Below are 12924 nucleotides of genomic sequence, written 5' to 3' on the forward strand. Positions count from 1 at the left end.
ATAAAAATCAAGTCTCAACTTCGCGCTTACGAACGTGTTGCTATGGTGCCATTTACAGTCTCAGTACACCCATTTCCACTTTGCAATTGCAGTGCCATTTAGTTGTGAAAGCGGAATTCTTCGAAGATTGTGTAGCTAAGTTCTTCAGTTCAATGCTGAATATAATATCATTATACCAAATATATCGTCTTTTTTAGATTCTTTGACTACTTTCAGATGAATAGCAATAGTGCGCAAATACGACAGCCATATGTTCTGTTTATCGCGGACTTTAACATGATTCTGCGCGGACTCGCCAGGTGTACACAACCACTTTGTATGCGCTCGTGGTTTATCGTTCATGGAAATAACCATTTCTTGTATATAATTTCTTGTCCGCAAGTAGTGCTTTGTATCAACGAGTGCTGAGAAACCATAGAGAATACTGCGAACATGGGTTGGACTGAAATAGAAACATACTGAATTCTCTAACTGAAATGAATATAAGCAGGGTACTCTTCCATTATTATTATTATTATTATTATTATTATTATTATTATTATTATTATTATTATTATTATTATTATTATTATTATTTATTCACAACTTTATGGTTGGTAATATAGCACGTATTTATATATTTTACATATAAGAAATAGAACTTAATCATAATTTACATAACTTTACAATGTACGTCTCCATATAAGTCTTCACTACAGAGGTTGCAGCCTTTTCAGTTTATAGTCCATACTGAGCATTCAGCAATAGTATGACCATGTTGCAGGTCTTCAAAGTTGCTCCATTTCGTGCCAAATTGTGAGTGTGAACGGGGGAGCTGTAGTGTCTTTAAGTTTTCTGGAAATTATTTTGGTATGAGACAAGTGGGAGAAAGGAGAAAAAGGAAGAATTGTCACCCCGTCTTGTTTCCAGTTACTTGCTACTTCCATAGTACAGTAGGAGTATATTTGTTGAACTTCTCCCAGTATATCTGTTTCATATTGTGGTCATTCGGCATAGCGATGTCAATGATGTATGTGTGGTGATTTCTGTCTGTTAATTATGTCTGGTCTATTGTGCGGAGTTGTTTTATCTGTTTGTAATGTCGATCCCAGTAGAGTTTAAAATTTTCATTTTCCAGTACACTCTGTTGGGAGTATTTGAAGCAAGGCGCCGTGGTCTGGATCAAACATCGGGTCAGGGCAATTTCTTGGTGTATAACGTTAGCTACATCGTTATGTCTGTAAGTGTACGATGTTGGCTCTACGAATCTGCAGTTCCTAATGATGTGCTCAATGGTTTCTCTTGGCTGATGTTGCATTTCCTGCACTCGTCATTCTTAGTAATAGGATCTTGAAGGATGTGATTCCTATGACTCATTGTTGATATCACTTTATCTTGGATCGCCTGGTTGAATCCCTTAGTTTCTGGAAAAAGCTCTCCCCTTGACAACCATGAGTTTGAAAGTTGTTAGTAATGTTCTCGTCATTGCCCCTGTTGTAGTACCTTCCACGAAGTTCTTTACTAGCCCACCTCTCTATCTTCTCCCTGTGGAGGATATTGCTGTCTTTCATATTTATGTAAGGTTCATGAAATTTCAAACCGGTGTAGTTCAGATCTGCTTCAAACACAGCTTTATGTAGAATTATTATTAATGTTGATTGGACCAAGCTATTTATGATTCTGAAGATGATAGGGATCAGATAGCGAGAACGAAGAATTATCTACAATCTGTATAAAAATCAGTCTGCAGTGATAAGAATAGAGCGCTTTGAAAAAGAAGCAGCCATCCAAAAAGGAGCGAGGCAAGGCTGCAATTTGTCCCCTCTCCTTTTCAATGTTTACATAGAACAGGCAGTAAAGGGGAAAAAAAAAGAGAAATTTGGAAAGGGAAACAAAGTCAAAGGACAGGAAATCAAAACCTCGAGATTTGCCGATGATATTGTTGTTTTATCTGAGACTGCAGAAGATCTCGAGAAGTTGCTGAATGGTATGGACGAAGTCTTGGGTAAGGAGTCCAAAACAAAAGTAATGGAGTGCAGTCGAACGAAGGCAGGTGATGCAGTAAATATTAGATTAGGAAATGAAGTCTTAAAGGAAGTAGATGAATATTGTTACTTGGGTGGTAAAATAACTAACGATGGCAGAAGTAAGGAGGACAAAAAATGCAGACTAGCACAAGCAAGGAAGAGCTTTCTTAAGAAAAGAAATTTGCTCACTTCAGACATTGATATTGGAATATAGGATATAGGAGCGTGGCATTGTATGGTGAAACATGGACGATAACTAGCTCAGAAAGGAAGAGAATAGAAGCTTTTGAAATGTGGTGTTACAGAAGAATGCTGAAGGTGAGATGGATAGATCGAATCACGAATGAAGAGATACTGAATCGAATTGGATAGAGAAGATCGATTTGGCTAAATTTGACGAGAAGAAGAGATAGAATGTTAGGACACATCTTAAGACACCCAGAACTTGTTCAGTTTGTTTTTGAAGGAAGTGTAGGTGGTAAGAACGGTAGGGGTAGACCAAGGTAAGAATATGACAAGCAGATTAGAGCAGATGTAGGATGCAATAGTTACGTAGAAATGAAAATGTTAGCACAGGCTAGGGTGGCATGGAGAGCTGCATCAAACCAGTCTATGGACTGATGACTCAAACATCACGACCACCATCAATGTTGTGAAAATATTACCTCAGACTCATGATAACTCTGATTATATTATTCTGGTTTCTTGTTAAAATATCTGAAAGTCTTTGAAGAAACAGAAGAAATCGCAGAGAGAAGTTAATTGCTCCGGACTAATGAGTATAACGTCTGTGAAAGAGATCGAAAGAGACCTTCATTGAACAGTTGACTGGGAATGGCTCAAGGTAAAGGAGATCACGGCCACTCATCTGATATCTGACCCATCATTGCCCAACTCTGTGTGAATTACCGCATTTCAGTGTACACGATTTCTTCATTGACGTGATTCTGCAGGTTGAACTGTAGTGTATCAGATGTCGTGGCACAAAAGTAGACCAGCTCAAGAAGACATTCCGTTTTCGTCTCACCGGACGGGTTGGCCGCGCAGTTAGGGGCGCGCAGCTGTGAGCTTGCATCTGGGAGATAGTGGGTTCCAACCCCACTAACGACAGCCCTGAAGATGATAATCCTTGGTGTCCCATTTGCACACCGAGCAAATGATGGGGTTGTGCCTTAATTAAGGACAAGACCGCTTCCTTCCTACTCCTATGCCTTTTCAATCCAATTGTCACCATAAGACCTATCTCTATCGGTAAGACGTGAGCAAAATTGAAAAAAAAAAAAAGAAAATAAAGTTTCCTACTCAGACATAAAAATCGGCTGGTTTTAAAGACATTACCACATTCCTTTATAGGAATAATTTCAGCTGAAACTGCTTTTATTTCCATCTGCTCCTACACTCTCCACATTTCCTCAAATATTCGTAAATCCGTACCGTTTTCCTATCATTTTCGGAATGCAATTGCTGTGCGGGTTGCTTACCAGGATTATAATCGGTGCAAGTAGAAATGTTCCTCAGCTGATTTAGAGAATCGTTCATCCTCTTCGGCAGATTGTGGGTTTGAACCCCACTGTCGGCAGCCTTGAAGGTGGACATCCGTGGTTTCCCATTTTCACACCAGGCAAATGCTAGAATAGAACCTTCATTAAGGCCATGGCCGCTTCCTTCCCACTTCTGGCCCTTTCCTGTCCCATCGTCACCATAATACCTAATCTGTGTCAGTGCGACTTAAAGAAACTTATAAAGAAATAAAAAATAGTTCATCCTAGTGGGGTAACCAATGATATTAAAGAACACTCATTTATTATAATAATAATAATAATATTTAATTTCGTGTGGCTATTTCTAGCCGAGTGCAGCCCTTGTAAGGCAGAACCTCCGGTGAGGGTGGGCGGCATCTGCCATGTGTAGGTAACTGCGTGTTATTGTGGTGGAGGATAGTGTTACGTGTGGTGTGTGGAGTTGGAGGGATGTTGAGGACAGCACAAACACCCAGCCCCCGGGCCATTGGAATTAACCAATGAAGGTTAAAATCCCCGACCCCGCCGGGAATCGAACCCGGGACCCTCTGAACCGAAGACCAGTACGCTGACCATTCAGCCAACGAGTCGGTCACTCATTTATTCATAAATATACAGAAATCCATTTCACAATATGCCGATAAGACTAAGTTATTTAATTTCCAAAGTGATTGGCCTCTGTTAATTCAGTCAATAAAATGCAAGTACAAAACTAATAAAGTATGGTTAATCGTTAATTGTTCATTTACTCTTGGTCAATTGTATAAGTGAAGGTAGATCAGAAAACGGCATTCGAAAAAGAATACAAATTAGAGCATAAATTAATATATAAAATGTGTATCAGGCCTTAGCGTAATACATGATTTACTTCGTTAAAGTTGTGCCTTTCTCAATCCTGGATTTTGAATGAGATGTCATTAATATTCATTTTAATGACGTATTCAGTGCGTTTCCTGATACCATTACAGGTAAGAGGATCGACATCTGTAACGAGCAAAGTCATAATACGCAGATTACTTGTTAGACGTTTGTGTGTTTGCCATGATATCGCGTGTAAACAGTTTTATGCTATTATGCGGAAAATGATTTTTGGAACTCAGATACAATTTTATGTGATTATTGCGGGCCAAATTAATTGTTTAAATGGCAGTCTAAAAAATTAGTTATCGGTTACATCCAATAATATCAGACCTATCGAAATGTTTACGCTACAGAAAGCCTAGGAGGGATCATTCGGAAATTTAAATAGCTTTAGCACAACGAATTATGACGGTCAAATTCACGTTTTAAAAGATTCCACGATCATCTTGGGATTACAATTTGATATTGGATGTTAATTAACATTAATGTATCTTTTTTCCAATAAATAGTTCCGTACAAATTCGTTTAATGTGTCCGTAAATCTATCAATCTGAGACGGACGAAATGAGCACGTCAAACACTACCGGATGTTGATGGAACCGAACCCATTTACTTCGACTCAAAATGTCAAAACTCCATCATAAGAGTCGCTCAGCCTGATGTTTGTGAGCTCGTTCTGTTCCTTTGCACTGGAGATAAACGGCACTATGTCCAAATTTTAAGGAAACTGGCAGGTCTTATGGCCACGTTGCGAGAGGAAAGGGTTAGGAACTGGAAGGAAGCGAACTTGGCCTTAATTAAGGGACAGCCCCAGCATTTGTCTGTTGTGAAAATGGGAAACTACTGAAAGTCACCTTCAGGTCAGCCGACAGTGGGGTTCGAATCCACTATTTCCGGAATGCAAGCTTCCAGCTACGTGACCCATCCCACGCAGCCACTTTCTCGGTATACTGCGCTCCTTACCGGAGTGCAAAGCACTATCGCCTATACGCAATAATAAACAAGCTATCTAGTTTCAGGTAAAACGCATTAAGTGCAGTAAATGTACTTTGAAAACAAATGAAGGAATTAATCAATATTTCAGAAATGGGTGTTAAAATATCGATATATAGTCGTATTATTGTGTAAGTGAAAGTTTACAAAGACTTTTTGTTAAGAAACTTGACAGGCTGAGCGGCTCAGTTTGAAGCCCTGGCCTTCTGACCTCAACTTGACAGATTCAATCCTGGTTCAGTTTGGTGGTATTTAAAGGTGTTCAAATACGACAGCCTCGTGTCCGTAGATTTATTGGCAGGTGAAAGAACTTCTTCAGGGCGAAATTCCGGCACCTCGGCATCTCCAAAAAACCGTTAGAATAGTCAGTGAGACGTAAAACCAAAATAATATTAAACTTATCGCGAAAATATTTTAAATCATACTGTGGTGAATTCACTTATTTTAAATTACATTATTTTGATTCGTCGCAACGCAAATCGTTCTTGCTGGATCAATGCAATGACGTTTCTTTTTTTGCTGTTTGTGTCTATCTGTGATAGATATGAGAGGTGAATGCATGGGGTTATGTGGTAATAAAACAGAAGTATTTAATGTTATTTGAAGCAGTGAACAGTCCAGTAAACTACCAGACTCGTGAACATGGTCTTCTGGTCCTGTGTTAGAGAGGGTAATACGAACTTTATGATATATGCCATATTTGTCTGTTGGGAATAGATTAACCTATATTATATTAGTCAGCATGGCGATGGCTGTAGATTACTTAGCCTGGGAATGCGGAGACACCATCTCTTTGTGCAGATGAGTACAAAACCACAATTCTGCAATAAGGTGGAGGAATAATTAAACAAGGTTAAGTTTGGTGCTCCTTGATTCATTTCTAGGTCTAACCGTATTTACATTACTGTGAAGTGGAATTCAACCAATCAGAGACGATTTCTAAAAGACAGTGTGTAAAGTAAGTAAAGTACAGTAAAGTTTCATTCTTCCTTTGAGTTCGGGAAATTACGCCATAGTACGAAATTTAAAAAATATTTTAGCCCTTCTGTAAACTGACATATTTGTGACATATTTCCCTTTACCTCCGGGCCGTAAATTCGAGTTTTCTCTAATGAAACCTTGTCTTCGTTGAATAATGTTAAGGAGGCACTGAAGTAGGAGCATATAATTCTACTGGACGTCGGAAAGAGTACAAAATTTGTGAATATGAGTTATGGACAAACAGCACAGGAATCGGGGACGGCTGATCTTCTTCCACTCCAGTATCCCATTCTCCATACCAGCTCTCCTCTTTGACAGTTGATGAGAACGAAACAACATTGACAGGCTCTGCCAGAAAGTTATAACTTTTGAGTTTTGTGAGCAACCATAATAGATTTTGTTGTCGTTTATGTAAAAATAAATGTGTTTGTTTAGAAATACCGGGGAAAATTCCTCAATTCGTTCAAGGAGAAATTCTTCTTCACTTATCTCTGATATTTAATGGAGATGTTTTAGGTATAAAAATGTCCTTGCAGTACATACAGCTCATGACTGCTACAAAGTCAGGTGATCATTTATTACACGGGCACCGTGATGACATTCTGCTTGCCTTTCTTGACTATGTGCAGTGTCTCTGATGTCAGACAGCTTCTTCATTGATCATACGAGACTGAGTGAACTCTGTCCCAACACTCTATTCACAACTGAAATCCTTGGACGAGTCGAAAATAGAGTCTTTAATATTGCGGTTTACATTATATTTTTGAGCCTTAAATGAATTTAAACCTTCATGCCTATGAGTTCTAAATCATGTTCCGTCACTGGAGCAATAGACGTGCTCAGAAAGGGCTACAGTATGGCGAAACTAACCTCACAACGCTTGGCTCCCTTTATTTTGAGACGATAACGATAAGCCATTGACGCTAGAAACAGGTGACTTTGGACCCTTTGTAATTCTGACAGAGAGTTTCCAATCGTTTTGAAGCCGTTTATTGTTCATATGTCGGGACATATGAAGAAAGAAGAAAACTTCACATTTCTTCACACCACAAGTTTGTCAAATGATCACTGTTTGATATACTCCACACGTTTAAGGCGAATACATAGATACCTCACATGACGTGCTACCATGCCGGAGTCCAGAACTACAAAACTTACCTTTTTTTTTTGCTTTACGTCGCACCGACACAGATAGGTCTTATGGCGACGATGGGATGGGAAAGGCCTAGGAGTTGGAAGGAAGCGCCCGTGGCCTTAATTAAGGTACAGCCCCAGCAATTGCCTGGTGTGAAAATGGGAAACCACGGAAAACCATCTTCAGGGCTGCCGACAGTGGGGCTCGAACCCACGATCTCCCGGATGCGCCTCTACACGCACGGCCAACTCGCCCGGTACAAAACTTGTTAACCGCGCCATACGCTGACTTTAGCACCTCAAGTTCGCAGCATTATTGTACCACCCGACAACGTTACACTGAAGTCGTATTCTTATCGCTAGATTCATTGCTCCTTCTTATTTAAAACTAGGATTTGTACCCGTTCTTCGCACGTGAATTTGCAGTGTAGTTCATGTTACCTTCAGGAATGTATGCGAAGTGACATATCTCTCTTCACACATTTAATGCGGCATGTTAACATGGTATTTTCCTACTAAACCACATGGCAGTAACGTGAAATATGATGAAGCTGAACAAAATCGAGAGAGATTAATGACGATTTCTGAATTCAATGTATGGTAGAGTTCCTGGTCCGAAGTTGTGGGAAATCCAACACGTTTCTCAGGTTGTATATTGTACCTCTGGCCACTGCTGTGGCGCTCTGACATTGATTATACCTCCCTTAATATCTGTCGTATCGAGAAGAGTAAGTTGGCTCTTTAGCTTTTCCCGTTTCCCACCTTGAAGTGACATGCACGACATGTCCCACAGGACTTGGACTAAAAATCCAATTTTTCATAATCTGCGTCATTATCCGTTGTACGATAAATAGGTACATGGCATAAAGGAACGAAGTTAACATATTCTTAAAAGTTTGTTGTATATAGTCTTTCGATAGACCTAATGTGAAAGAAAATATTTGAGAATAATCTTCCTATAAATACCAACTCCATGTCATTACCACGACATCATATGCACGCGATAACACAATCCAGAATGAGTGGATTAAAAGTAATAGCTTAGTTGAAGTAAGTCCACCAGTTTTCAACGTTTAGGAATATACTGTACAAACCGATAGACAGACAAACACCAAAAAGAAAACTTCAACCTCATGTATCCTCGGTGTTCAGTTACATTAGGTGGGGTTAATTTTCAAGCTGAGAGAAATATGATGCATCTTCTGATTTTCTCCTGTTATGTATCCTTCAGTCCGCCTCTGTGGTGTAGTGGTTAGCGTGATTAGCTGCCACCCCCGGAGGTCCGGGTTCGATTCCCGGCTCTGCCACGAAATTTGAAAAGTGGTACGAGGGCTGGAACGGGGTCCACTCAGCCTCGGGAGGTCAACTGAGTAGAGGTGGGTTCGATTCCCTCCTCAGCCATCCTGGAAGTGGTTTTCCGTGGTTTCCCACTTCTCCTCCAGGCAAACGCCGGGATGGTACCTAACTTAAGGCCACGGCCGCTTCCTTCCCTCGTCCTTGCCTATCCCTTCCAATCTTCCCATCCCTCCACAAGGCCCCTGTTCAGCATAGCAGGTGAGGCCGCCTGGGCGAGGTACTGGTCATACTCCCCAGTTGTATCCCCCGACCAAGAGTCTGAAGCTCCAGGACACTGCCCTTGAGGCGGTAGAGGTGGGATCCCTCGCTAAGTCCGAGGGAAAAACAGAACCTGGAGGGTAAACAGATGATGATGATGATGATGTATCCTTCAAATAACTCTAGGTGTGCGAGGGTATCCGTCACTGTCTTCAGAGCGTGAAGTCCGTAAAAAATAAATTTTTTCTCCACCATTTGAAGAGTAGGCGAAATTGTGTATATAACAAAAGTTATTTAAAATGAAGGGGCGTTCCGGATGTAGTCCTCAGATTTTACATATAGTCAATACTATAAGAGGAAACTGAATGAAAACCTCTTCTGGTTTTCATATAAACTCCTGCCGGGCTGAGTGGCTCAGACGGTTGAGGCGCTGGCCTTCTGACCCCAACTTGGCAGGTTCGATCCTGGCTCAGTCCGGTGGTATTTGAAGGTGCTCAAATACGTCAGCCTCGTGTCGGTACATTTACTGGCACGTAAAAGAACTCCTGCGGGACAAAATTCCGGCACTTCGGCGTCTCCGAAAACCGTAAAAGAGTAGTTAGTGGGACGTAAAGCAAATAACATTATTATTATTACATATAAACTCCCAGTCTATTCAATGATTTTTAAATTGTATGCATATTTAAACATCGTCGTTGTCGGGGCAAAATCTCCTATGCGATTATATGTTTGGAGGTATACTGACCAGCAGCACATACGTTATGAAGAGCGAGAATGCCTTGACAATATTCACACAATATTACACCTTAGATGACAGAACCTTACCGGCCAAAGTTATAAGCTAAAATATTTCACATGGGAGATTTTGTCCCGGCAGTGACGATATGCTCCTGGACGGTTAGACTCTAAATATGAAGTTTGGTCGAGATATAACCAATGGTGTAAAAATATTGAAAAATCTCTCTTCTTATTCCTACAAATCCGAGTCTATTCAGTGATTCTTAATTGATATGCATATCAAAACCTACTCCTGGATGAGTACACTCTAAATATGAAGTTCGTATGAGATCTATTCATCTGTTTAACCGTGATGGTGGAACAAACAGACATATAAACAAACTGACACGAAAGCTAGAAACTACTGATATGATCTCGGGTTAACCTAAAATGGATAAATATTTCAACATTTGGCAAAATAAATTACATTACTAACAGTGGTCCACCTAGATTTGTATTTATACGATGAGATATTGGATACCAACGTAATTCAAGTAGTTAGAAGTTATTTCAATTTAAAACTTTCATATATTAGTAACGCTAACCAGTCCAAGTACGGTTCAGAAACTTCAGAAGCAGAAATTTTCTACATCAAAACTACCCCTTCCAATTTCACAATCATGATCTTCCTCTGAACACGTCCTGTGCTAGCCAAGATACTCGTCATACGTTGCATTTGACAACATTATTTCCATACATTCCCAAAGCTACTACAACTGTAGGCTTACGTGAATATTGCTATCGTGCTCGTAGCCACAGGACCTCAATTTTAAATGGAATCCGTATAATATTTGACGTGATTATTCGTTTTAAAAATACTAAGTACAAAGGCCGGGACTTGAATCATGACGATGTTGAGAATTAAGTGATACCATACCACATAGTCCTAAATTTACTGCAGTATACCAAGTTTCTGAGATGAGATGAGATGAGATGAGATGAGATGAGATGAGATGAGATGAGATGAGATGAGATGAGATGAGATGAGATGAGATGAGATGAGATGAGATGAGATGAGATGATAGATCATTTTTAACTTCTATCTTTGGATGCGAGGGAAGATGCTCCTTGAACCATGTCATTTTTGCCATGCAAATAAATATTTCCTCGGTAATTTTCTATTTTATAGGGTCGTTACATGCAGTCGGTTTCACATGAAATTGATTATGAAATGAAGTGGTGTGATATTATACTCGGTCTACGAAATATGTTCACGTAAACCTCGTGATAATGTTAATACAGCAAGGTGTTTTCATATTTGATTTAATCATTTCTCGCTCGGGCTGCTCTTGGAAATCCACAACCACCTACGCAGACGAGATATATGGAGGCCCATCTCGTGTCGGCCTCCAGGTAGGCCTAGTTGTGTTTTCTGTAGAGGTTGTCTCCGTTAGCCTTAGAGGATACAGAAAGAAGCAGGTTTATTGGCCACCACTTTTTATGGTCCCCGTACGGCCTTGGCAGCTGCGATATCAGTCACGGCACGACAAGTTACCCACGATATAGTTGAACTTTTGGAAGAAATATCCCGAATACAAATCATGAAATGAAACCAAAACTCTTGATGGAAGCACGCATGAAAGATAAAAGATGACGATAAAGATCAAGAAAGTCCAGATCCATTTCTCTAAGAGCATAATGGCCAAAGTGCACTCTGTCTTCTGATAAGTGCTAGAACAAATGCATTGTATTGACAAGTCCCAGTTTCATCCAAAGTTATCATCCAAGCTTATAACAAATAGTAAGTAAGGAACGAGCTATGCTACTCCTTATGCAGCAAACAGCTGTTATGATGGTGTGAAAGTGTCACTCACAGAGTCAGTTCGTGAGAACATTTCAGTGAGCTTCTCAGATAGTTATGAAGAAAGTACTTTCTGGTTCAGTGACGAAGTCAACGGAAAAAATCTCACTCATTTTTTTTCTAATACGCCTCTTCAGGGACACATAGGCTATCTATGGCAGTTGATGGTGGGGAGTTTGAGGTTCTAACCATCCTTCGGCCTGAAATCTGAAGATACTCACAAAGATTAAGCTTTAAATTAAAGTGTTTTTGTTTTGTTTTGCTAGTTGCTTTACGTCGCACTGACACAGATTGGTCTTATGGCGACGATGGGACAGGAAAGGCCTTGGAGTTGGAAGGAAGCGGCCGTGGCCTTAATTAAGGTACAGCCCCCAGCATTTTCCTGGTGTGAAAATGGGAAACCACGGAAAACCATATTCAGGGCTGCCGATCGTGGGGCTCGAACCCACGATCTCCCGGATGTAAGCTTACAGCCGCGCGCCTCTACGCGCATGGCCAACTCGCCCGGTAGTTTTTGTTTTCTACAATTTTGTTTTACGTTGTACCCACACAGATAAGTCTTATAGCGACGAAAGGGGTAGGAGTAGGAAGGAAGCGACCGTGACCTTCATTAAGGTAAAGCCCCAGCATTTGCCTGGTATGAGAATGGACTTCCAACATTGCGGTTGGAATTTACTATCTTCTATGGATCACTGCTGATCCGCATTTAGGGCAGTTGCCCAGGCGACAGATTCCGTGTCTGTTGTTTTCCTATCCTTTTCTTATATGATTGCAAATAAATTGGAAATTTATTGAACATCTCACCTGGTATGTTATTCCAATCCCTAACTCCCCTTCCTATAAACGAATATTTGCCCCAATTTGTCCTCTTGAATTCCAACATGTGATCTTTCCTACTGTTAAAGAGATCTCTGAAACCTATTCGTATACTAATGTCATTCCACGCCATATCTTCACTGACAGCTCGGAATATACCACTCAGTCGAGCATCTCATCTCCTTTCTCCGAAGTTTTTCCAACCCAAACATCGCAATATTTTTATAACGCTACTCTTTTGTCGGAAATCACCCAGGACAAACCGAGCTGCTTTTCTTTGGATTTTTTCCAGTTCTTGAATCAAGTAATCCTGATGAGGGTCCCATAAACTGTAACCATTAGTTGGGGTCTTACTAGAGACGTATATGCCATCTCTTTCATATCCTTACTATAACGCCTAAATACCCTCATACCCATGTGCGGAAATATCTAACCTTGCTTTTCAATCCCATCTATATTACCCGAATGAAGATCTTTCCTA

Source organism: Anabrus simplex, chromosome 3 (genome assembly GCF_040414725.1).
Source record: "Anabrus simplex isolate iqAnaSimp1 chromosome 3, ASM4041472v1, whole genome shotgun sequence".
In the NCBI taxonomy this organism is placed as follows: domain Eukaryota; kingdom Metazoa; phylum Arthropoda; class Insecta; order Orthoptera; family Tettigoniidae; genus Anabrus; species Anabrus simplex.